This window comes from Euprymna scolopes, chromosome 15 (genome assembly GCF_053919585.1).
Source record: "Euprymna scolopes isolate OS-2025 chromosome 15, ASM5391958v1, whole genome shotgun sequence".
In the NCBI taxonomy this organism is placed as follows: domain Eukaryota; kingdom Metazoa; phylum Mollusca; class Cephalopoda; order Sepiida; family Sepiolidae; genus Euprymna; species Euprymna scolopes.
Genome location: NC_136496.1, coordinates 1,462,483 through 1,490,044, shown reverse-complemented (window position 1 = coordinate 1,490,044; position 27,562 = coordinate 1,462,483). Strand labels below are relative to the sequence as shown.

Sequence of the window (27,562 nt, the reverse complement as noted above, 5' to 3'; positions counted from 1 at the left end):
TAACTTGATGTTAGTCGAGTGAGGTACAGAGACATTGTCAGTTCTTTGTGTTTAGTTGTGTTTCTTGTTGAGGTTGAAGAGAAATTGGAATTGGTTTGAAACAAGATCTTTTTATTATGGAAAATCGGATTGTATCTCGGAATTGTTGAGATGAGAATTGATTTGATTTTTATTATTTGGATTATTCGGACTACTATTTCTCTATTTGTACAATACTTAGGCATGCCATTAGAGTTACTTGGGATTTTTATGTCAAGAAGCAACTGATTTTAATTCAGATGGACTAGCAGGGTTTTTTTTTTTTTTTTTTTACTAAAAATTTTGTCAAAAATAACCAAGATCTTTTTATTATGGAGAATCAGATTGTATTTCTGGATTTTAGAGATAATAAACGATGCTTCAATTGGACATTGTGTTTTTTGTAACTTAAAAATATATTTGTTTATAAAAATTCAACTATTAATGAATAAGTTCAAAAAAATAAGTTATGGAGAACCGCATTGTATTTCTGGATTTTTTAGATGAGGATTGATAATTCATATTATTTGGATTCTTCGGACTACTGGCATAAAAAAAAAAATGAAAAAAAAACAGCAAAAAAAAAAACAAAGCATTCATGTTTGGTGCACTTTAGGTCAGGTAAGTATTATCTTCAGACAGCCTGATCTGGTAGCACTAGGTCAAACTAAAGCATGACTAACATACGACCAGAGATGCATAAGTGCACTCAAGAAAAGATGCATTCGATTTTTGTGTTAAAATTTTCAACAAGACGACAAAAAAGATGGAAACAAGATTTTGTAACGATTCCGACTTGAGAAACGTATCGATTTCTTTTTGTTTCTTTAGCGAAAAATAAAGTCGGATCATCGCAGACGTGAAAGCTGTGGAATTCTTGTATTTCGTGGCAAGGGAAATACATTTGAAGGATCAAGATGACTTAAAGTCAAGCAGATGGCATGCCATCACGCGATGGAATGAAACATGAAGTTTGGTTCAGTTGGATTTGGGAAAGGTCAAAACTAAAAAGGTCATCTGTTTAGAAAAGTGACATTATTTAAGCTTAGTAGTAATGTTGTTGCAATGATATATATATATATATATATATATATATATATATATATATATATATATATATTTAATTTCTTCTAAACAAACAATCACAAAAGATTTGTTTTTTTGTTTTACGGCATATCAACCGTTTCTGGGTTATTTAATGTCGAATACAGAAATTTTGGAGAAAAGTTTTTATACTTCAAGTTCTTTATATCTTCAAATATTTAATCATGGCGTTTGGTTTGGTTATTTTATTTTATGGCATATCAATCCTTTTTGGGTCATTTAATGCCGAATCCAGTCATTTACATAAAAAAAATTCACGCTGTAAGTTCTTTATATCTTAAAATATTTATTCATGGTGTTTTGTTGGCTTGTTTTTTTTTTTTTTTTAAATAATTGATTTTGATTTTGGCTTTGCAGAACATGATTGAGTTTTGCAAAGAGAAAGAAAAAAAAAACGACAATAACAATGTTTGGTGCATTTAAGCCAGGAATATCTACAAACAACGTCATCTGTGAGCACCAGAGCAAAAAAATAATAAAAGTTGAACAAAAATAAAATATATTCCTGAAAAGATATTTTCATTCTCACGTTACCACAGTATTACTTTCCTATGAGTTACAATATGGTCATCTTTAAGTCCAATACCAACAAATACTTAGTATAAAACGTCTTCATAAATCATCAATCCTTTACATCCCATTCATAATTTTCAATCCTCTCGTCTGTCATGGAGGCTATATACAGAGAAGGGTCTTATTTGTTAGTTCAGAAAGATTTTCTTTCACGGAAATCTAAACTAAGTGAAAAAAGAAATAAAGATTTTTTAAAAATTCAGTTCTCAGAACTTTCTAGAACCTTCAAGAAAGATCGAGAGGGTTCTGGAATATTCTAATACTGGGTGGTGCTCTCTATTCTTCTTCCCATGCTAATTTGCATAACACTAAAACGGCTGCTGCTGTTAATATTTTTGCTAGTCAGCAATCCGACGGCTGCTGCTGATTTCATTTGTCGACACTGTTACAATAAGAGCTCATTATTACACTTTAACCGCATGTTGCCTGAGACTTCGTCGCAAAGAAACAAAAAAAAAAAAGGAAAGAAATAAAAATCCGACTCAGCATTTTTTTAAAATGCAAATGAAAAGCATTTATTTGTGGTTCTTCCAACAACAACGCATTTTTTTATCTTTCAAAAGTGTCTTCGCACACCCATGTGCTTTACAACGCTCTTCCGTAAAAGATGGGTTTTTTTTTTTTTTAAGAGAGAGACTCTTAAAAAAAACCCATCTTTTACGCCAACTTACGCCACCCCTGGACCCGTGTTCACATACCCATCTTCCTTGGCACACACTGTCTTCCTTCTTCCAATGACGTCAGCACATGCACACTTGCTAATTTGCATAACACTAAAACGGCTGCTGCTGTTAATATTTTTGCTAATAAGCAATCCTACGGCTGCTGCTGATCTTGTTTGTCAATGCTCTGTTACAATTAGAGTGCATCGCTTCATTACACAGCAATCTAGTTCCCCCACAACCCTGCAGTGTTAAGGGACTTATGAAGTAGTGGCTCATAGAAACAAAGAATGTGGCTAGCGCTCGTCTGAGCTCTAATCTATGGTCCTCCCTTGCCAAACTTTTACAAAAAAACACTCATCTATCTGAAAAAACTATCAATAATTTTCCACACTTTATCTGTGCCTAAACCTAAACGTGGATTCTATGAAAAAAGTTTCTTTCTTAGAACTGCACACCTGTGGAACTCTTTTCCATTTCTCTGCTTTCCAGCTGACTACAATATGGTCGTCTTCAAGTCCAACGTAAACAAGTTCTTGATGAGCTGTCTCCTTAAGTAATCCAATTTATCAAATTTCCACTACTAACGATTACTATAATAATATTGTCCCATTGACTACTGTACACTTGTTTAACCCTTATCCTCGAATGGCCTCTGGCCTTTGATAAGTAGTGACTCTATTGTAAAAAAGAAAATGTACATTTATGTCATTTTATGCGAATTTCAGTCTTTGTCCCAAACGAAAAGTTTTCTGAAAAAAATTTACAAAAAAAAAAAATAAATAAAAATAAAAAAAATAGTGGCTTTTCATGGAATTCAATATTGTTTTTTTGTTTTGTTTGCAAAATATTGATCTGCAATGAAACAGATTTGAATCCCAAAATATCGACTGCATAAAAACTGACCTTTTGATCCGGGAAGATCAACTCAATTTTGCTCATGTAGGCGTTCACAGATACCCACTTGACTTTCGCGAAACTGAAAGTCGCTTCCTCCCCAATCAACAGGTAGAGGTCACAAGATTATCACAAACAATTCTCCAACATTTGACCTTCAATCTTACAACAAATATATTCTTGTGCGTTTGTGGAGGGGGGGGGGCTATATTCTATACTAGTTGCGAGTTCTTTTAAATAAATTTCCAGGCTATTTTGCATTTAAAATTGTCATAGACTCTTGAAAATTCAGTATGTTATTGCTATACATCTTAGATGACTGACCAATTTTTATGATTTCAACTTCAAATGAACAGCTACAGCAGGAATTGGAATACACCCTACTAAAGCCTGACCATCACAGCTGGTGAATTTCAAAAATGTAATCTGAATGTGACGACACTTTAGAAGAATGATATGCAATAGAATTCTGCTTTAAACTTGAAAAAATGCCACAGAAACGTGTGGAATGCTTCAGATTTTGAGTGGCATAAGATATTCAAGCAAGGCTGAAAGTTTATAAGTGATGATGAGAGGTGTGGGAGGAGAAGGAAAGTCAGAGCACCAGAGTTGATTGGCCAAATACAGAATTTCTATAGATAAGGACTGTCGTGTGTCTATAGAGACAATAAGTGCACAGTTTGATGTCAGTGTGGGAACTGTACACACAATTATTCGTGAGGAACTGAAGATGTTGAAGATTTGCACAAATTTTGTTCCAAAAGTGTTAATTGATCAGAAAAAAAGCCAGACTATTTGATCAAGATGGCCATCAAAACATTTCCTCACCTTCCCAATAGTTCAAACCTTGCTCCCTGTGACTTCTGGTTATTCTCTAAGCTCAAGAAAAATCTTAGAGGCTGTCGTTATGATTACTTCCACATACAAATTTTTCAATTTTACTCCTTTAGCAAACCTTTTGTCTGAATTCTCTATATACCAAATTTCAAGCTTGTAGATCAAAAATCCGTTGAGTACATAAGTTGAGAAGTGTTTTCACACACACAAAGAGACAGAGCCCCTTACAAATATGCATGTACATATTAAAAAAAAAAAGCATTTTTAAGCATTTCCTCTTTTTTGTTTTTCAATTATTTCTTGAAAACAAAACTTGAGTTCTAAATCAAAAAATGAATTGTTTGATGTCAAAAAGTCTGCAATTTGCTGCTGCCTAATAAATGCCTGCTGGGAAAGACCAGTACTTCCAATACTCCTACACCTCCACTTGTTGATTAAAGTTGGAAGTGGTGGTGTGTAGCTGACAGGGATATAGTTGGGGGGGGGGTAAACCTTATCCCATAATTGCAAATAATAATATGCAAAAAGAAAAAAAAAAAAAAAAAAAAAAAGGACACTGGAGCCTGAGGCAATGGTGGAGTGAATGATTTAATTGAAGCTAATATTCTGAATTAATATACAGATTATTAGAATGGTGTGCACTGGGGAAGGGGCAAAATAAATTGGGGGGGGGCAAATAAGGCTTCATTAAACATAGTAATTAAAATAAGGGTAATATTCTGACAATATAAAACTTAAAAAAGTAAACTTCCTGAGGCCACAATCCTGCAAATGAAAAATTAGCTGATAGTTTACTTGTGTTGCGTGTTTGGTATTCTATGCAACCACTTTGTTCAGCACGTCCACCCTCAAACTGAAACTTTTAAATAAAATAAAATTGCAGTTCACTCAAAAATTACGATGAAACCAGGCATAAACTCAAACAAACCCAATTTGCCTCCTCTCTTGAGGCTTGCATTCATGAATATCCACGGACTTGGAACTAATTTAAATGATGTTGAATCATTTCTCCTAGCAAACTCCCCGAATATCTTGGCACTAAGTGAAACTAACCTACACTTCTCCATCCCCTCTAACATGCCTGGTTATCTCCCACTTTGCCGTAAGGACTCAAACAGACATATGCGTGGACTTGGAGTCTATATTCGATACACCCTCCCCTTGACTAGAGAATTTAAACTAGAATCAGATGACCAGGCCCTTATGTGCTTTAACCTGCAACATAGCGTTACCTACTTATATTTTCTCTACTGCTCTCCCTCAACCCACGACTGTACCTTAATCAAGTCTCTGACAGCATAGATACAGCACTCTCCCTTGAGCATGCAAGTACATATATTTGGTGACTTTAATGTCCACCACAGTAACTGGCTGGTAGCATCACAAATAGCTTCTTTATCTCTCATTCTCTATCACAGACGGTTACATTTCCAACACGTTTCCCAGATCAGCAAATTCAACAAACCGAACTTCTAGATCTATTTCTGATCAAAATTCCCGATGACTGTAACAAATGCCCATAGCCCACTTGGTAATGCTGATGATCACGCTGTGATAATAGTAGAAATCACCCTAAACTCTCGACCCAAAACAACAAGGTACTATGCTCAAAACGACAAGGTGCTATCAGACAGCTGACTGAGAAACCATCAAGGATCTTGAGATGCCCCATGGGGAAATATTTTTTCTTTTCCTGCGGAACAGTGAGCAAATGAGTAGCTCAAAGCGGCAATTGAAGTACATGTTCCCACACAGAAGTTCTATAGCAAATCCCCCCTCTCCCCAATGGTTTACTTCTACTTGCACAGCTGCTATTGCTCAAAGGCAACATGCATACTGCAGATTTAACAGACATAAGTCCAATACAAACAGACAAAAGTTTATAGAAACTAAAATTAGCGACAACGAAAAGAGAATACTTTGAAACCGCCAGAAAACCCGTGATTTCTGGAAAATCTATAACAATGTAGTAAACAATGGGCAATCAACAATTCCTCCATGATTAAACAATCATGAGGTTGTTTGCATGGCAACTGAGAAGGCTAACATGCTTGCTAGTTGGTTTGCCTCAAACTCTACATTGTACAAAGCAAACTACTCCCTCCCTGATTTTCCTTTGTGGACAGAAACCACACTAGATGATCTGAAAATAACCGCTTCTCAAATGCATAATCTCATAAAAAACCTAAACACCTCAAAAGCATGTGGACCTGATCCCATTCCAGATGTACTATTTAAAAAATGCTCTGCTGAGCTCGCTCCAGTCCTCTCCAAACTTTTCAACAAATGCCTTAACAAATCTTTCTTTCCTGACTGCTGGAAAAGTGCTTCTGTGGTACCAGTTTACAAGAATTTTGGCGAGAGAACTGACCCATTAAATTATTGCCCCATTAGCCTTCTCTATCTTTTCACCAAAATATTTGAGACCATAACCGAGCTGTAGTCCATCACCTTACAGCTGCTAAACTTCTGTTCTACCAACAATATGGATTTAGGCAAGCCCGTTCTACTGCAGATATCCTAACTGTAATCTCTAAATGTATATACAATATGCTGGATAAAGCAGAGGAGAGTAGGGCAGTAGCCCTATATATATCTAAAATTTTTGACAGGGTATGGTATGATGGTTTTCTCAGGAAACTCAGATCATGTTGTATCACTGGTCGAATACTTAACATAATTAAATCCTTCTTAAATAAGAGAAGAATTCAGGCTATCCTCGATGGTCGTATATCTAAACAATATGATATAAATGTGGGTGTACCTCAGGAGTCGATCCTTGGACTTTTATTATTCCTGATATTCATAAATGACCTTCCTGATAAAATTGTTTCTTAGATGAGTATATTTGCTGATGACACCATGCTCGAGGGGAAAACAAATGAACACATATCTAAGGCAATGGTGGCAACCCTACAGGAAGACCTCCAATCTGTAGTAATGGCCATGGCTAATGATACATTCAAACTCCTTGGCTTAACATTCACAGGGAACATGAGTTGGAACAAATACATTGAGGGAATTGCTGTTGCTGCTGCGAGCAAGTGGGCTCTCTCTACCATGCTAGAAAGTTATTTATGCCTGAAAGTATCTTGTACCTCTACAAGGCAACCATTCGACAATGTATGGAGTATTGTTGTCACATTTGGCCTGGTGCACCTGCTACTAGTCTCTCACTCCTGGACAGGGTTCAAAGGAGAGTCACTAAGCTAATTGGTCCTAGACTGCCAGCTAGGCTTCAGCCTCTGTCTCAGCGATGAAATGTTGCATCCCTCTGCATGTTTTACAAGTATTTTAATAGTAGATGCTCCAATGAACTACAATCCCAAGTACTCCCTTGATGTAAATACCTCCGCCAAACCTGAAAAGCAGCAAAGTTCCACCCCTACACAGCAGAGATCTCAAGATCTCGGAAAGCTTTCTACACTAATAGTTTCTTTCTTAGAGCTGCTAGACTTTGGAATTCACTTCCGGGTTCCTGTTTCCCTAACTGTACTGACATGCAGAAGTTCAAGTGTAATGTAAACAGACATCTTGCTGCTAAACTCCCTAAATAGTGCCCCTGCAATTATGTCCCAGTTAGTAGCCCCGTACATCAAAGTGGCACTGCCCCTGTTTGGGGTGAAAATGTAATAAAAATAATAAAAGAAAATATATATATATATATATATATATATATATATATATATACACGTTTTATTTGTTTAACATTAGCATTTATATGTCACCACACATTCATCAGTATGTTTCGGTCAGCCAGTTACAAGTAACTAGAGACCTATTCAGGTGATATTGCTTGTACAAAAGAAAAGTCTGTAATTTTTCTAGTTACTTGTACATAGGTGACTGAAACATGCCCATAAAGGTGTAGCGACATATTAATGCTTATGTAAACCAAATAAAAAGTATATTTTGCCCTACTTCGGTATTGAGTACTCTTGTATGAACCTCATTAAAAATTTATTGGTTGCTTCATCTCTGGAAAATATTAATCTGGAATAATATATATATATATATATATATATATATATATATATATATATATATATAAACGACCTTGTCTGTCTGTCTTTGTAAGAAATGGTCTCTACCAAACTACTTTGTCAATTTAGTTTACAGATTTGAAAATTGATATATGGGAGATTTGAATCTGTGGAACAAATTCGATTTGGTTTTTAACTGGTAAAAATAGCTGCTAAAGAGTAAAAATTGAAAAAGAAAATGGATCTTGGCAGGTGTAAGTCGATTAAACATGTTACTTTTATGCATGTGCAAAGATACATTTATACCTTTAACAAAGTTATGTTTGAAGTTTTTATATGCATATCGACTTAAAAGGGAGTCTAATGAGTTATGTTCGATTTATTTTACAGGGAAGACAAGGGGTAGAATCCCCTCTTTTAAAATATTTCTTCACTGAAGAAAGATTTCCAAATCTTTCAAAAAACATGAAAGGAGAAAGAATTTTTTTTTATCAAGATTTTTTTAATAAAAGAATTTTTTTTTATCAAGATTTTTTTAATAAAAGAATTTTTTTTTATCAAGATTTTTTTAATAAAAGAATTTTTTTTATCAAGATTTTTTTAATAAAAGAATTTTTTGTATCAAGATTTTTTTAATAAAAGAATTTTTTTATCAAGATTTTTTTAATAAAAGAATTTTTTTTATCAAGATTTTTTTAATAAAACAATTTTTTTTTATCAAGATTTTTTTAATAAAAGAATTTTTTTTTATGAAGATTTTTTTAATAAAAGAATTTTTTTTATCAAGATTTTTTTAATAAAAGAATTTTTTTTTATCAAGATTTTTTTAATAAAAGAATTTTTTTTATCAAGATTTTTTTAATAAAAGAATTTTTTGTATCAAGATTTTTTTAATAAAAGAATTTTTTTATCAAGATTTTTTTAATAAAAGAATTTTTTTTATCAAGATTTTTTTAATAAAACAATTTTTTTTTTATCAAGATTTTTTTAATAAAAGAATTTTTTTTTATGAAGATTTTTTTAATAAAAGAATTTTTTTTATCAAGATTTTTTTAATAAAAGAATTTTTTTTTATCAAGATTTTTTTAATAAAAGAATTTTTTTTATCAAGATTTTTTTAATAAAAGAATTTTTTGTATCAAGATTTTTTTAATAAAAGAATTTTTTTATCAAGATTTTTTTAATAAAAGAATTTTTTTTATCAAGATTTTTTTAATAAAACAATTTTTTTTTATCAAGATTTTTTTAATAAAAGAATTTTTTTTTATGAAGATTTTTTTAATAAAAGAATTTTTTTTATCAAGATTTTTTTAATAAAAGAATTTTTTTTTATCAAGATTTTTTTAATAAAAGAATTTTTTTTATCAAGATTTTTTTAATAAAAGAATTTTTTGTATCAAGATTTTTTTAATAAAAGAATTTTTTTATCAAGATTTTTTTAATAAAAGAATTTTTTTTATCAAGATTTTTTTAATAAAACAATTTTTTTTTATCAAGATTTTTTTAATAAAAGAATTTTTTTTTATGAAGATTTTTTTAATAAAAGAATTTTTTTTATCAAGATTTTTTTAATAAAAGAATTTTTTTTTATCAAGATTTTTTTAATAAAAGAATTTTTTTTATCAAGATTTTTTTAATAAAAGAATTTTTTGTATCAAGATTTTTTTAATAAAAGAATTTTTTTATCAAGATTTTTTTAATAAAAGAATTTTTTTTATCAAGATTTTTTTAATAAAACAATTTTTTTTTATCAAGATTTTTTTAATAAAAGAATTTTTTTTTATGAAGATTTTTTTAATAAAAGAATTTTTTTTATCAAGATTTTTTTAATAAAAGAATTTTTTTTTATCAAGATTTTTTTAATAAAAGAATTTTTTTTATCAAGATTTTTTTAATAAAAGAATTTTTTGTATCAAGATTTTTTTAATAAAAGAATTTTTTTATCAAGATTTTTTTAATAAAAGAATTTTTTTTATCAAGATTTTTTTAATAAAACAATTTTTTTTTATCAAGATTTTTTTAATAAAAGAATTTTTTTTTATGAAGATTTTTTTAATAAAAGAATTTTTTTTATCAAGATTTTTTTAATAAAAGAATTTTTTTGGCTAAAAGTTTCTCCAATACAAAAAGATTTTCTACTACATTAAAATACTCCAAATAATTATTTTTTAGCAAAAAAAAACTTTTCAAGACTTTCGCATTTACACAAATAAAAGATAAAAAATGTAGAAAATGAAAAACAGAAAATCAAATTAGAAAAATGTTCAAATAACCAAAAGTTTTAATAATGTAATTTCTGGAAGTGCGGAATAAAATACAAAATTCTTTTTAAGTGTGATTAGAAACAAAAAATAAATGGTATATATAAACTAGTCTATCCGTTAGCCCTTAAAAAGTAAGATGAAAAATGTTCAAAATAAAAAGTGATTTTGAGATTATAATGTCTTTTATTGTCCTGAGAAAACATTTTTTAAGTGATGAGTGAAAAGAATAAAACTCAAGGAACGCTCTAGAGCACTACTACAAGCACTAATTAAAATTAAGGAGGCCCTACTAAAAGCACTACTAAAACCAAGTTTCTACCTCCCCCTTCTTGAAGAGAAAATATTTTTAAGTAAGGCCTGAAAAAAATAAGTCGTCAGAATCCACAGGAGTGCTACTAAAAGCAGTAAATACGGTTATAAATATGATTATAGTTATATATTTATATTTGAATCAGTTTGTTTTGTTTTGTTTTTTTAACTGAACGGGGTTAAATTACACTTATTTGTAAGGAAAACACTTTCAAATAAGTTAAAACAAAAAAAAATATTGTTGACCTTGTGTATGCTTTGAATAGCAGCAGTAGCTTTTAATAGCGGACTTAAAACAGGGCGGCCATGAAATAGGTAAGCAGACAAATTTTTTTTAAACCGGAAGTCAGAAACCAAATGGACGGTTTAAACGCCCAAGTAAGCAAGCTGATCTGAGTTTTATAATTATATAGATATCTGAGGGCAAAATATAATAAAAAAGCGACAAAACAAAAACCTTAGATTACAACGGCTTCGCCATTATTTGAAGAAATTCAGCAAAAGGGAAAAATGCTAAAATTATTATTTTTTTAAACTAATGATTAACCACTTAAGAAAGCCCGAATCATTATCCCTGGTTCCATGTCCGTCTATATACGTGTATGTCCAGATAGAGGAATAGGCTAGGCAGATATGAAAGAGGGCATGGGAAAATAGAGAGTTTAAAAAGGAGGAGGGGGAAGAAGAAAGACAAAGAGGTAGAAATTTTAATAGAAATATGTTACACTTTTGTTATAGGAAACGCCGAATAGTCCTGCTAATTTGTAATATTTTAAAGTTTTTAAAATTTTTAATTAAAATCAAACCATTTTTGTAATTATATGTTTTGAATTTTTTTGTTTGTTTGGTTTTATTATTTATTGAAGTTTTTTTGTTTACTTATTTTGCAGGAAATTTGATCCCAGGGATTTACCCAATAAACAGGTAGATATAAATATGCACACACACACACATATATATAATAGCTCCTTCAGTCTATAACAGACTACAGATATCAACTGTAAGGGTACTGCACATGGGATTTTTGTGGCAAGAGTTGCGCAATCTCCAACCACACCTCTCCCAAGTCGGACTTCTCAAAACTTATGAAGAATTCTTGATAAAATTATTTATAAAAAAATAGATAAGCCTGAGGAGTCCTAGAGTGGATGAAACGCCGAATATTCAGTGTAGCTTAATCGCCATATATATTTTATAAATTACTAACTAGCTCTACCTACGTATTGAGCACTTTTGAAGTAAATACTTAAATTTTACGCATAAATCTATACTTTTGTATATTAATTTTATGTGAGTAAATTAAGTAGTTATATATATTATATATATATATTAGTGATGGGACGATTCCAATATATTTCTCGATTCTGATACAATTAGCGATTTCATACTAAATTCCCAAATCTGATACAATTACTGATTCCGATCCTAATACTTTATAAATCTTGAAATATTTAACTATAAAATTGTTATTTTTTTCCCAACTACTATAAAAACACACGTCAAACGTGTAGATATTTTTTCAAATATAAAAATACACTTGTGTGTGTTAGTCTATAGATTTTGGTTTTATTGGTAGTTTAAAATCAATATTATTTTAATATTACTACCAGCAATGGAGGATTTTTTTTTTTAATCAAATTAAAAAAGACAGTTAAAAGAATCGCTTTTGGCATCGGAAAATAGGCACAATTTTTTCCAATTCTGATATCCCGAAAAGTTCCGATTTTTCTGATTCTCAATTAATCGTCCTATTTGGTTAAAAACTACAGAGTTTTATTTATTTTTAAATTATTTTGTTGACTGCAAACAATCTTCTGAGTATCAACGGTTAGTTTGTGTAGTAAGGATGCCTGTTGTATGGTTTGTCTTACGTACTTTCAATCGTTGTCATCTGGAAGAGTGCAAAGAGTATTGTGATGTTGGGGAATCTTATTGACACTCAAATTTAATAGAAGACTAATAGTCAATGCCAACTAGAAATCAATGCAGATTTCCAAAATCACATTGTGGTTGGAGAACCAATCTGGAGTGTTCTACAAAAATGGTTTCCAGAGCTGCATTAACCAATGGAAGAAATGCATTACTCTGGAAGACTCCTATGTAGAGAAAGACTGATAACTGCGTCGTGTTTTGTTGCTACTGCGATGAGAAGTGGGTCTAGGGACTTACTTATTGAATGACTCTCATAATTTCTTATTTTTTGGCAAGGGTTTTCATATTAAGTTATGGACCCAAAAGTCAAAATTCCTCTAGAATTTTGATTCTGTGACCTTGGTGGGGGGAGGGGGAAGAAAAAATGGTGGCAAATGAATGCCAATAGACTCTTGAACATCATACTAGTTTTCACAAACATAAATGTTGTGCATTTGTAAGAACGGCAGCCATATTTAAAGATGGCTGACAATCATTCAAATAGAACCTAATGACTTACTTAAACTCCAGTAGTACCGAAACCCAATAAACATCCAAATATGTAGTTAAATACATTTTATTCCCAATCAAATTCTTCATTATTTATTATATGGATATTGGATTTATATGACATATATTATTAAATTTTGGATTTTTTTAATTTCGCCACATGAAATCTGTAGAGTGACATAAAAGATTGAATTATTTGAAATTCAGGTACTTATAATATTTTTTCAAATTCTTATAATAAATCATTCTAAATCTTATTTAGACAACGAAAAAATGAATTGGTTTGAAAAACTTTTTTAAAATATTCAAATATGTTATTCACTGAGAAAAAATGGGGGTGAATGGTGTTTTTTTGTGGAGGCGGGGGGGATTAAAATTTAAAATTCTATTAAAAAATAGTGGTAAAAATTTTATATTATTCTGTTTTTCATATGATAAAATTTAGGCTTTTATCTTTCTGGAAAAAAAAGTTGCTCAAGAATGGATTTTAATAGATTTTTAATTCTTTATAAAAAAACAACTTAGTGTTTCTTACATTTTTTGACCGTGCCTAGTAGATGAGGAAAGGTTAATGTGGGAGAGGGTTAGGGAAAACAGAAGAGGAAATGATAAGAAAGAATTTGAGAGAAAAAAGAACAAAGATTTTGCCAAAGTTTAGAAGTGAATTTCTAAAAGCCATGAAACATGCCAGCATGTAAGCCAGATATTCAGCCTATGATGAGAAAATTCATTTCATTAATGAAAGTGATAAAGTGTATAGTTTGTTTCTTTGTCACAAAATTATGATACAAAAATACAATCTGTAAAGAAAAAACTCATAAAAATCCCCAAACTTTTTTTTATCATTTGTTTTTTGATCCCTTGACAAAAGGAGGACCTGTAAAGCCACCCTTGTCCGTTCGTCCGTCTGTACTTTTCTCAAAAACTACGATGTAGAATTTTTTGAAATTTTGCATAAACATTAAACATGATATGAGTAAAAAAGCAACAGAACGGATTCTCTGTTTCCCCCACCCCTAGAAGCACCTTTTGGGTTAAAAATGCCTGAAATTGACCTTTTGTGCTCATTAAAAAAATTGATGCCTTGGATTTTTATAAAACTTTCTGAAAAGTTGTAACTAACTGATTTCTATATAATTTTGTTTGTCTATACTTTGCGATAACTCTTGGGTGTGCCCCAGGGACTCTTTTAGGGCTAATAAAAACACTTCATTTTTTAGACTATTTTACCATATTTGTCCAAAATTTTCTGTATATGTCTATTTAGCAGTTTTGCATGGTGCTGAACTCAAATTTAAATATGTTAAGGCCTTGGGGACTTTTGGGGCTAAATGGAGGGTGGGGGCAAATGATGGACTTAGTCATTTCTTCTTTTACATGCTGCAGAACTCAAATTTACATATGTTAAAGCATAAAACTACACCGTTTGTTCATTTTCATCAGGATTTGACATCTCCTGTGGACTTTGGGGCTAAATAGGATGGGGGGAGGGGTAGCAAATGCTGAACTTAGTCATTTTTTATGCCACGTTAACTGTGCACTCACGGGGGACCATGCATGAAAAGGACACTTGAAAAGAGAAGCAAACTTGTTACTGACAATTGCACAAAATAATGCGATCAGAACAAACTACATGAAATTTAAAGTAGACAGAACCTAGGAAAATAGCAAATGTAGACTCAATGGACAAAGAGATAAAATAGTAAACCACATCATAAATGAATACAGCAAACCACTTCAAAACGAATATAAATATAGACATGATTGGATTTGGAAAGTATACACCAGAGAATTATGCAAACGACTGCACTTTGAGTACGGATAGAAACTGAAAAGAGTATTGGGAAAAATCTTCTGAGGTATGGAAGTACAAATGGACAGGGTCATCCAAACAAGAAAACCAGATATGATAATAACCAGCAGGAAAGTTAAAATTGCAAATTGTAGGTTTTGCCATTCTAGCAGATTACACTAAATTGTGGGGTCTGCGTTCGCGCCTGGCCTCCATAGAATGGAAATAGGCACAAACTTTAATAAAGACTTTTCATATCTATCTGCGTAAGTATACTTTGATAATTATGTTTCAGTTTGAAGAAATATGGTATAATAAAATTATGGGGTGTTCGTTCGCGTCTGACCTCCATAGAATGGAAATATGTCAAAGTTTAACAAGGTTTTTAATATAGATCCACAGAATATTGTGATAAGTGTTTCAGTGTGAACAGGTATGGTATAATAAATTATGGGGTTTATCTATTTTATTTTTACTTTCATCATATTTTGCTTTGGTTTTGATACCCCAAATTCAACCCAAATTTACAACCCTTCCTTTTCATAACCTATCATGCTTTCATAAATCAGAGTCCGTTTTCTGTAGGCTGTTTTTGAACCCAGTCATTGACGGGTACTTTTGCTAGTATATATATATATATATATATATATATATATATATATATATATATATATACACACTAGCGAGGGTACCTGGCGTTGCCCGGGTGTGATAAGGTGTGTGGGGGGGGGGGTAAATCAAAACAAAATGGGAAATAAAGAATAAGTGAACATAATAACCTTGTTTAAATATTATAACTTCTTTTTTAAATCAGAAAAACAAAAACAAAAAAAAAACAGCGAACGTGATGCAAAATAAAGAATAAGCAAACGAAAAAGAAATGGCATAAATAAACATGTTTAAATGGTAAAACTTCTTAAAAAAAAAAATCGAAATAACAAAAACAAAAAAAAAGCAGCAAACGTGGTGGAAAATTTTTTTTTAAATGAATGTAAAAATGGCATAGATAACGTCTGTTTCAATATTAAAACTTTAAAAATCGAAAAAAAATATATATCTGATATCTAGGCTTGAACGTGCAATCTCAAGATAACGATGCCGCCACTATAATGACTGGTCTATGATCGCATGAGAAAAGTTTGGTTTTTTTTTATATTTAAACTAATTCAAAGAACTTTTTTGCGCATGTGTGTTTAGCTAAATTGTCATGAAAGAACGATTTTTTGCTACTCCTCCCTGTAGAAGTGTCCAGTTGAGGGTGAAAGAATTAATGTTTTTTAGCCAATTTTTCAATATTTGTCGTTTGAAGTGTCAAGCTTCAAAACGATACTGATTTCGTGAAAATCTGTCGCCTCTGTGGAAAGTTTTAGGCAGACATACAAACATACATACATTTAAACAGATATTTGCTTATATATATATATATATATATATATATATATATATATATGAGAAGATAGTTCAAATTCTGCAAATTAGAATTCACAACATTTATTATTCAAAACAAGGAAGACAGATTTTTCCTTATTTCATGGAGTTTTAAAGAATGGCTCTTATTCTCAGAGGAAAACAATTAGCAAAGTACCATGTATATAGGCTAGCTATAATTTTGCTGGTTAGCACATAGTTTGAAAACTTCAGAGCATGAGAGATATAATGTTAATATAGAATAATATAAATCAAGAAAGAAGTTGAAAAATAGAACTGTTGTATCAAATCCCAAAACATTCTCTTTAAGTTTCAAAAATTCTTCAGTTTGTAAACTTGAATTTCTGATATATATATATATATATATATATATATATATATATATATAACACCTTCATTTATTCGCATAAATTTAATATACGAAAGTATAGATTTATGCGTAAACTTTAAGTATTTACTTCAAAAATGCTCAATACGTAGGTAGAGCTAGTTAGTAATTTATAAAATATATATGGCGATTAAGCTACACTGAATATTCTGCGTTTCATCCAACTAACCTAGTTCTAAAACAGATCCTTTGTTTGATAAAATGCATGCCCATTGGCTGGTAGGAAGGGGCGCGGTGGATACTAGAAAGCTGATTGGCTGACTAGAAATCCTCAACATGTATAAAAACAAGAAGCAACGACAGAATTCGCGCATAAGCCTGAGTAATCCTATAGTTGGATAAAACGCAGAATATTCAGTGTAGCTTAATCGCCATATATATATATATATATATATATATATATATATATATATATATAAGGCGATTTTTAAATAAATAAAACTAATAGAATAAATCGGGGCATGTATGGAAGTGGTACTCCACTCTATAATTTTTTTTTATTTTCGTCTTTTTTCTTTGTCCTTTCAGCGGATTAATATCGAATGGTCACTAATCTACCAGATTATAAAAAAAAAAAAAAAAATTCCACTTTGAACATTTTTCAAGGGGTGCTCCATTTCTAATAAAACGTTCTAGTAAATCAATCCCCATTTTGGAAGCATCGATTTTTTCGGCTAAATTTCGTAAATTTAGCCTTTTTCTAAAGTAGTTTGACCTTAAATGGCTAAATTTGAGAAATTTGGCCGAAAAATGTCCATGCTTCCAAAATGAGGGATCGATTTATGAGAACGTTGTAGAAAATGGAGCACCCCCTTAAAAAAATGTTAAATATTTAATTTTTTGTACTTTTTTGGATAGTCCAGTAGATTAGTGACCATTCGATTAATAATCCTCTGAAAAAAATTTAAAAAAAAAAAAAAAGAGAAAAAAATTACCCCCAAAAAATTAGAGATTGGGGTACCGCTTCCATATGTATACCGAGAAATCTATTCTCTTTTAACATTGTCGCAATTAAGAAAGACCCTAACAGTTTGTTTTTCCAGACGACATTGATGAAAAAGAAATTGAAAAAAAAGAGAATGAAAATACGTTTTAAAACCAACAGATCGAATATTTCCCTGAATGAAGCCAAAAGAAAATATCAAACAAAACAAAATTTAAACAATAAAAATCAAATAAGCAAAGGAAAAAAAAAACGAATCTAAATACAACTTCTGCAGTCAATTATCGTCTGGTCGACTTTTTGAACAGTTATTTATCTATTTAGAGATTTTTCTTCTTTCTTTGTATACAAAATAACAATATTCACAAAAAGTCAAAATTCAATGAAATTGTAGTTTTGAATGATTGGAGTAGAATACACTTTAAGTGGCACACGCCCAGTTCTACTTATATTCGAAAGAGACTACTAAAGGAAATCGCTCTTTGTGTCAAATAATAAAAATGGAGCCATGACAGAAATGGTCTGAAAAATATAGAGGTCAAGGTCATGCATCTTTGTGGTATTTTGGGAATCAGAATTTTTATACATTGTAATACAGCTTTCAGGAGGTGACGGTTGCTTAGTGGTTAACGACATGAACTGACGACCTGAGTGTCCTAAGTTCAAATCACGTCCGTTTAATAAAAACCACTTTCACTTAAGATGTTGGCAACCTTCATGTGGTCCCTCCCATAATCGCCATTGATTCCGGTTCTGCATCATTCTGAGCAACTCAGCCATGCTAATGTCTGCAATGTCCTTCACATTGTCTGGCATTCTTGTTTTTGGTCTTCCACATCCTCTTTTGCAAGGGGTTGTACCAAAGAGCAGATCTTTTGTTAGGCCGTCTGTTCTGACCACATGACCCAAAAATTGCAATTTTCTCTCATTGATGTTGTCCAGCAGTCTTTCGCCTGGTCCAATCTTCTCCAGAACCGTTCATTTGTACGTTTGTCGACCGAACTAACACGAAGAAGTCTATGATAGCACCACAATTCAAAATCAGCCATTTTCCTCTTGTCGACTTTCTTCATACTGCTGTAACACATGATTAATAGGCTCTTCTCTTGGTCAATTGCTGTAATGCTCTGCTGGTTAGTAATGACAAAATCTCCCTGAATTTACTCCAGTCGCTTCTAGTTCTTGCAATAACAAAAGCAACAGCTTATTTCTATGCTCCAATGGTTTCAGCAAACTAACAAAACTACTGAATAATTTCAATAGCATCACCAGTCATATATAATTTCAATAGCCTCACCAGTCATATATAATTTCAATAGCCTCACCAGTCATATATAATTTCAATAGCCTCACCAGTCATATATAATTTCAATAGCCTCACCAGTCATATATAATTTCAATAGCATCACCAGTCATATATAATTTCAATAGCATCACCAGTCATATATAATTTCAATAGCATCACCAGTCATATATAATTTCAATAGCCTCACCAGTCATATATAAATTTCAATAGCATCACCAGTCATATATAAATTTCAATAGCATCACCAGTCATATATAATTTCAATAGCCTCACCAGTCATATATAATTTCAATAGCCTCACCAGTCATATATAATTTCAATAGCCTCACCAGTCATATATAATTTCAATAGCCTCACCAGTCATATATAATTTCAATAGCCTAACCAGTCATATATAAATTTCAATAGCATCACCAGTCATATATAATTTCAATAGCCTCACCAGTCATATATAATTTCAATAGCCTCACCAGTCATATATAAATTTCAATAGCCTCACCAGTCATATATAATTTCAATAGCCTCACCAGTCATATATAATTTCAATAGCCTCACCAGTCATATATAATTTCAATAGCCTCACCAGTCATATATAATTTCAATAGCCTCACCAGTCATATATAAATTTCAATAGCATCACCAGTCATATATAATTTCAATAGCCTCACCAGTCATATATAATTTCAATAGCCTCACCAGTCATATATAATTTCAATAGCCTCACCAGTCATATATAATTTCAATAGCCTCACCAGTCATATATAAATTTCAATAGCATCACCAGTCATATATAATTTCAATAGCCTCACCAGTCATATATAATTTCAATAGCCTCACCAGTCATATATAATTTCAATAGCCTCACCAGTCATATATAATTTCAATAGCATCACCAGTCATATATAATTTCAATAGCCTCACCAGTCATATATAATTTCAATAGCATCACCAGTCATATATAATTTCAATAGCCTCACCAGTCATATATAATTTCAATAGCATCACCAGTCATATATAATTTCAATAGCATCACCAGTCATATATAATTTCAATAGCCTCACCAGTCATATATAATTTCAATAGCCTCACCAGTCATATATAATTTCAATAGCCTCACCAGTCATATATAATTTCAATAGCATCACCAGTCATATATAATTTCAATAGCATCACCAGTCATATATAATTTCAATAGCCTCACCAGTCATATATAATTTCAATAGCCTCACCAGTCATATATAATTTCAATAGCATTACCAGTCATATATAATTTCAATAGCATCACCAGTCATATATAATTTCAATAGCATCACCAGTCATATATAATTTCAATAGCATTACCAGTCATATATAATTTCAATAGCCTCACCAGTCATATATAATTTCAATAGCATCACCAGTCATATATAATTTCAATAGCATCACCAGTCATATATAATTTCAATAGCATCACCAGTCATATATAATTTCAATAGCCTCACCAGTCATATATAATTTCAATAGCATCACCAGTCATATATAATTTCAATAGCATCACCAGTCATATATAATTTCAATAGCATCACCAGTCATATATAATTTCAATAGCATCACCAGTCATATATAATTTCAATAGCATCACCAGTCATATATAATTTCAATAGCATCACCAGTCATATATAATTTCAATAGCATCACCAGTCATATATAATTTCAATAGCCTCACCAGTCATATATAATTTCAATAGCCTCACCAGTCATATATAATTTCAATAGCCTCACCAGTCATATATAATTTCAATAGCCTCACCAGTCATATATAATTTCAATAGCCTCACCAGTCATATATAATTCTAATAGCATCACCAGTCATATATAATTTCAATAGCATCACCAGTCATATATAATTTCAATAGCATCACCAGTCATATATAATTTCAATAGCCTCACCAGTCATATATAATTTCAATAGCCTCACCAGTCATATATAATTTCAATAGCATCACCAGTCATATATAATTTCAATAGCCTCACCAGTCATATATAATTTCAATAGCCTCACCAGTCATATATAATTTCAATAGCCTCACCAGTCATATATAATTTCAATAGCATCACCAGTCATATATAATTTCAATAGCATCACCAGTCATATATATTTTCAATAGCATTACCAGTCATATATAATTTCAATAGCCTCACCAGTCATATATAATTTCAATAGCATCACCAGTCATATATAATTTCAATAGCCTCACCAGTCATATATAATTTCAATAGCATCACCAGTCATATATAATTTCAATAGCATCACCAGTCATATATAATTTCAATAGCATCACCAGTCATATATAATTTCAATAGCATCACCAGTCATATATAATTTCAATAGCATCACCAGTCATATATAATTTCAATAGCCTCACCAGTCATATATAATTTCAATAGCATCACCAGTCATATATAATTTCAATAGCATCACCAGTCATATATAATTTCAATAGCATCACCAGTCATATATAATTTCAATAGCATCACCAGTCATATATAATTTCAATAGCCTCACCAGTCATATATAATTTCAATAGCATCACCAGTCATATATAATTTCAATAGCATCACCAGTCATATATAATTTCAATAGCATTACCAGTCATATATAATTTCAATAGCATTACCAGTCATATATAATTTCAATAGCCTCACCAGTCATATATAATTTCAATAGCATCACCAGTCATATATAATTTCAATAGCCTCACCAGTCATATATAATTTCAATAGCATCACCAGTCATATATAATTTCAATAGCCTCACCAGTCATATATAATTTCAATAGCATTACCAGTCATATATAATTTCAATAGCCTCACCAGTCATATATAATTTCAATAGCATCACCAGTCATATATAATTTCAATAGCATCACCAGTCATATATAATTTCAATAGCCTCACCAGTCATATATAATTTCAATAGCATCACCAGTCATATATAATTTCAATAGCATCACCAGTCATATATAATTTCAATAGCATCACCAGTCATATATAATTTCAATAGCATCACCAGTCATATATAATTTCAATAGCCTCACCAGTCATATATAATTTCAATAGCCTCACCAGTCATATATAATTTCAATAGCCTCACCAGTCATATATAATTTCAATAGCATCACCAGTCATATATAATTTCAATAGCATCACCAGTCATATATAATTTCAATAGCATCACCAGTCATATATAATTTCAATAGCATCACCAGTCATATATAATTTCAATAGCATTACCAGTCATATATAATTTCAATAGCCTCACCAGTCATATATAATTTCAATAGCATCACCAGTCATATATAATTTCAATAGCATCACCAGTCATATATAATTTCAATAGCCTCACCAGTCATATATAATTTCAATAGCCTCACCAGTCATATATAATTTCAATAGCATCACCAGTCATATATAATTTCAATAGCATCACCAGTCATATATAATTTCAATAGCATCACCAGTCATATATAATTTCAATAGCATCACCAGTCATATATAATTTCAATAGCATCACCAGTCATATATAATTTCAATAGCATTACCAGTCATATATAATTTCAATAGCCTCACCAGTCATATATAATTTCAATAGCCTCACCAGTCATATATAATTTCAATAGCATCACCAGTCATATATAATTTCAATAGCCTCACCAGTCATATATAATTTCAATAGCATCACCAGTCATATATAATTTCAATAGCCTCACCAGTCATATATAATTTCAATAGCCTCACCAGTCATATATAATTTCAATAGCATTACCAGTCATATATAATTTCAATAGCATTACCAGTCATATATAATTTCAATAGCCTCACCAGTCATATATAATTTGAATAGCATCACCAGTCATATATAATTTCAATAGCATCACCAGTCATATATAATTTCAATAGCATCACCAGTCATATATAATTTCAATAGCATCACCAGTCATATATAATTTCAATAGCCTCACCAGTCATATATAATTTCAATAGCCTCACCAGTCATATATAATTTCAATAGCATCACCAGTCATATATAATTTCAATAGCATCACCAGTCATATATAATTTCAATAGCATTACCAGTCATATATAATTTCAATAGCCTCACCAGTCATATATAATTTCAATAGCATCACCAGTCATATATAATTTCAATAGCATCACCAGTCATATATAATTTCAATAGCATCACCAGTCATATATAATTTCAATAGCATCACCAGTCATATATAATTGCAATAGCATCACCAGTCATATATAATTTCTCCAACTTCAAAACTCTTGAGTCATTCCAAGGTAAGTCTTAAATAATTTGCAATTGTATTCTTAGTATCGTCTGCAATAAGGACTGAGCCTTCAACATTCAGAAGATTATGGAGCCGTGACGTAATAGATAAGAAAAATTAAGTAAAATTTGGTTTGAAGTGAAACTCTTCTGACGAATGAGAACATGCTACCCCCCCCCCCCAAGGATTAAATAAAGCGTTTTATTTAAAATTTTGTGCAGATTTCCAAGTTCGACAGATTGTTTCTCGAGTTTGACAAGATTCACCTGAAGAAGGTTGGAGGTTTCATCGGCTGAAACGTTGTCAGAATAACACTCAATATGAGAACAATAGTCGGAAGAATCCAAATGATACAAATTATTAATGCTTATCTAAAAAAAACACGAAAAACAGAATTAGACACATAGCTCTACGGTTAAATGTTGCTTAGCGATCAGTCACGAGTGACATTTTTCTATAGTTTGAACGTACCTGCGATATTAACATAAGTTGGCACCGGTGCATATTGTGAATCGGACATATCTCAGCGTTGGCTCGGCTTTTGCCGGAACATGACGTCAACAGCTGGATTATGCTGAGCAACAGCTCAGGTTTAGCTTGTGTCTGACGTAACATGCTAACAATCAGCCAAATCACAACGTGGCGTGCTGAATTATGATTTTATAATAAGAACAAAAAAGTTTTTCTTGGAATCTTTTTTAAAACATTTCCTTAAAATCATTCCCCCCCCCCAAAAAAAATTAATTTTTGTTTCTTCTCACCTTTTCTTGACAGTTATTATTAAGAAAAAAAAAATAAATAAATAAATAAGAAAACACCAAATTACGAGAGGTCGTGTTTTTGTTTTCTATCATTTTGCTAGTTTCTTTTACATAGCGTTTTTATGATTTTATCAGCGATGCTCAGCATAAGCCGGCTGTTGACGTCATGTTCTGGCCAAAGCCGAGCGAACGCTGAGATATGTCTGGTTCACAATATTCACCAGTGCCGAAAATATATATACTAGACTTTTCAGACTGTTAAAAACGAGCAAAATTCCAAATTATATGCACATATTGCAGTCTATTGTCGCAATCAACACATCAATTTACAAGAAGTATAACTGAAAATATATATATAGATAAGATTGTTTGAATATTTTTTTATTTACGTTTTTTTTAATTAGCGATTAATTTATTAATTTCGCTTCCTGAGCGATTTCTCTTATTATAAGACAGGAGTTATTTGTCCTTTGTTTACATTTTTCTTCGCCCAAATCTTATAAAATTGTCTAAGGTCCGGTAGTTCCATGGTAAAACACCAGACTACTTATCGAGCCGTTAAAGGTTCGATCCTTGACAATAAAAGTCTAGCTATACTGATGAGAAGTAGACTCCGAAACATGCATGTGTATAGATGAATTACTTTTATGCACGTAGTAATTATTAATTAATTATTAATATTTAAATCATATATATTAAAATTTATGGTTATCGTAAAGGTTGGTCACATTCAATGCTGCTAAGACTAAGCTTGTTTCCTTCAATAACTACAAGAAACCTTCTCTACCACCAATAGCAATGGCCAAGAACACATTGCCTGAAAGTACTTCTTTTAAACTCTTCGGCCTAACGTTTACAGGGAATATGAACTGGAATAGATGCATTGAGAGCATTGCCAAGGCTGCTGCAAGGAAGGCTGGCTCCCTCTACCGTGCTAGAAAACTACTTACGCCTGACAGTATCCTATACCTCTATAAGGCAACCATTCGCCCATGTATGGAGTACTGTTGTCACATCTGGGCTGGTGCATCTGCTGCTTGTCTCTCGCTCCTGGACAGGGTTCAAAAGAGAATCGCCAACCTGATAGGTCCTGAACTGTCATCTAGGCTTCAGCCTCTGTCCCATTGACGAGATGTTGTATCCCTCTGCCTGTTCTACAAATACTTTAATGGTAAATGCTCTGACGAACTGCAAACACTTGTACCTCCCCGACGTAACTACCCCCGACAAACCTGACAAGCTACTAAGTCTCATCCCTTTACAGTAGAGATCCCTAGGTGCAAGAAAGCCTTTTACTCCAATAGTTTCTTCCCCAGAACTGCGGGTCTTTGGAACTCCCTTCCAGGATTCTGCTTTCCCAACTGCAATGATATGCAGAAGTTCAAGTGTAATGTTAACAAACATCTTTCTACTCATCTCCCTTCATAATGACCCTGCTAATTAAGTCCCTGATAGTAGCCCCCTGCTTCAAAGTGGCACTGTGCCTTGTTTGGGGTGAAAATTGAATTAAAAAAAAAAAAATTGAATAAAAAAAAAGAGAAGATAACCATTTCATTTCCGGTTGACCCTGTCTATGTTACGAACAACTTTTCTAAATAATAACGTTATTATTTAGAAAAGCCATTCTTAACATGGGGAGGAGGAGCTTACTTTACCTATTCTGTACTTTCCCTTAACAATTTAATAAACAAAATTCAATTAAAAACGAGGTAGCAACCGGAACTGAACTGAAAACTTGAATCGTAAAGATAAACAAATTTATTAAAAAAACAAATCGAATGACTGACAAAAAAAAAAAAAAATCAGAATCTCAAAAATAAGATAAGTCTAAAAATAAGACGCGTACAGTTGAAGAGTTTCAAATTCTCTTAAATTGATGGAGACAAACGTTGAAAAGCACAGTTAATGCTATTTATCATTCTTAGACTTTTTTATGGAAATTGCTCCAGACAAGGTATGAAGCCGCTTGATGTAAGCTAAAAAACACACAAAATAAACTTCCACTTCAAAGCCCAAAACCTAATCAACAGTATTACTGTATGACTGATTATCTGTAGATTTTGTCTTAAAACCCAATATCAAAAAATACTTGCCACAAACCATCCCATAAGTAATGAAACTTGCACTAACCAATCATAGTACTCCCATATACCGCGAGGTAAAATACCAGGTTGAGAAACTGGCGCGATCTATCCTTCTCTCGAAGGTAGATGAGACTTTCTTAAGCAGTGGTAGGCGTGATGGCGTCATGATTAAAAAATATCCTTGATAGCTCTGGCGAAGCATCAAGTAATCAGCTACCGATAAGATTTGAATGATACTACAAATACATGTAGTGAGTTCAATCCCCGCTACATCTGCGCGGGATAGATAGATGGATGGACTCCCCTCTACATCTTTAGACAGAAAAATTATTTTTTAATAGAAATCACTCCAGACAAGGTATGAAGCCACTTGATATAAGAAGCTAAAAAACATACACACATACAAATTCCACTTCAAAGTCAAAAACCTAATTAACAATAAATATTAGATGGATAGATTCTGACCCAGAAAACAGCAATTCTTCCCCCTTTGTCAGAAACATCGCTCATGGGATGTGAAGACTAAAGAACAAAATAAGGGAAGTGAGAGTTACAAGTCTGCCAAAATAAACCCAAGGTCCTCTTTCTACATTCCTAAATTTCTCTCCGAATTAGATCATTTGAGAATTCGGTTTCCCAAGAAAATATTTTGTCGGCTTTTTAAGAATTGCATTTTAATTTGAAACGGTTTGGACTAAAAGCTAATTAATAGAAGAGAAAAATTAATTCTCTTTGACAAAAAAAAAAAAAAAAAAAAACATCATAAAACTTTCAATGAATTTTTCCAATATTTCAGAATTAAAAGATGTTTTTTTTCTTCTTGATTTTGGGAGAGAGAAAATGAATATTAATATTTTTTTTTTTTAAATGTACTTAATTCAAAAGATCAGATTTTAATCCATTTGAATTTGTTTGCTAAAATATTTAGATAACATGGTAGAAGGAAGAGGGTGCTGAAAGATAGCAAAGGCTCTGATTGGTCAAGCAAGGTCACGTGTTCAAAGAGTGGGTCAAACCTGAAAGCATCTCCCTAGGAATCTACATTCTCATTAGTCTCTCCTCCTCCTCCCTCTTTCTTTCCCTCCTTGTCCATGGTTGAAGCTGTTGTCTGGATAGACCAATGTTTCTCAACCTTTAATAACCCACGGCCCCCTTACAGACTATCTCAAGATTTTGTTTTATGCTGTTTATTTAGTAATTCTAAAATTACAAATCAAAGTGAAAATTTTGCTAAAAATGACATACTGCTGAGTTCGTGTGACGAGGCCTCTTATGTCCGGCTCCATCTTGGACACAGTAAGGTAAATATTTATTCCTAACATCAAGACGGTTTCTGGACATTGTTTTAATGGTCACCAGGTCAGACAATCCACATTCGCAAAGATCTGTTGGAGCGAATTGTATTAACATTCTTGCTGATTAGGTGACACGTATCTTGAACAGACAACCAGAAGATGGAGAGTCTTTTTTGTT

General features: G+C 31.8%; 1 protein-coding gene across 2 annotated transcripts in view; it reads left to right on the top strand.

Moving 5' to 3' along the window:
- LOC145293689 (leucine-rich repeat neuronal protein 1-like) overlaps positions 1-27,562 on the top strand; it is a 139,082-nt gene that overhangs the window by 51,936 nt on the left and 59,584 nt on the right. Inside the window, exon 2 of one of the 2 annotated variants that reach the window (XM_080140090.1) lies at positions 11,538-11,571. The exons of the other annotated variant lie outside the window; for it this stretch is intronic. The gene's annotated coding sequence lies outside the window, so the exon portion shown is untranslated. The remainder of the gene's footprint in view (positions 1-11,537; positions 11,572-27,562) is intronic. 2 annotated transcript variants of the gene reach the window in all.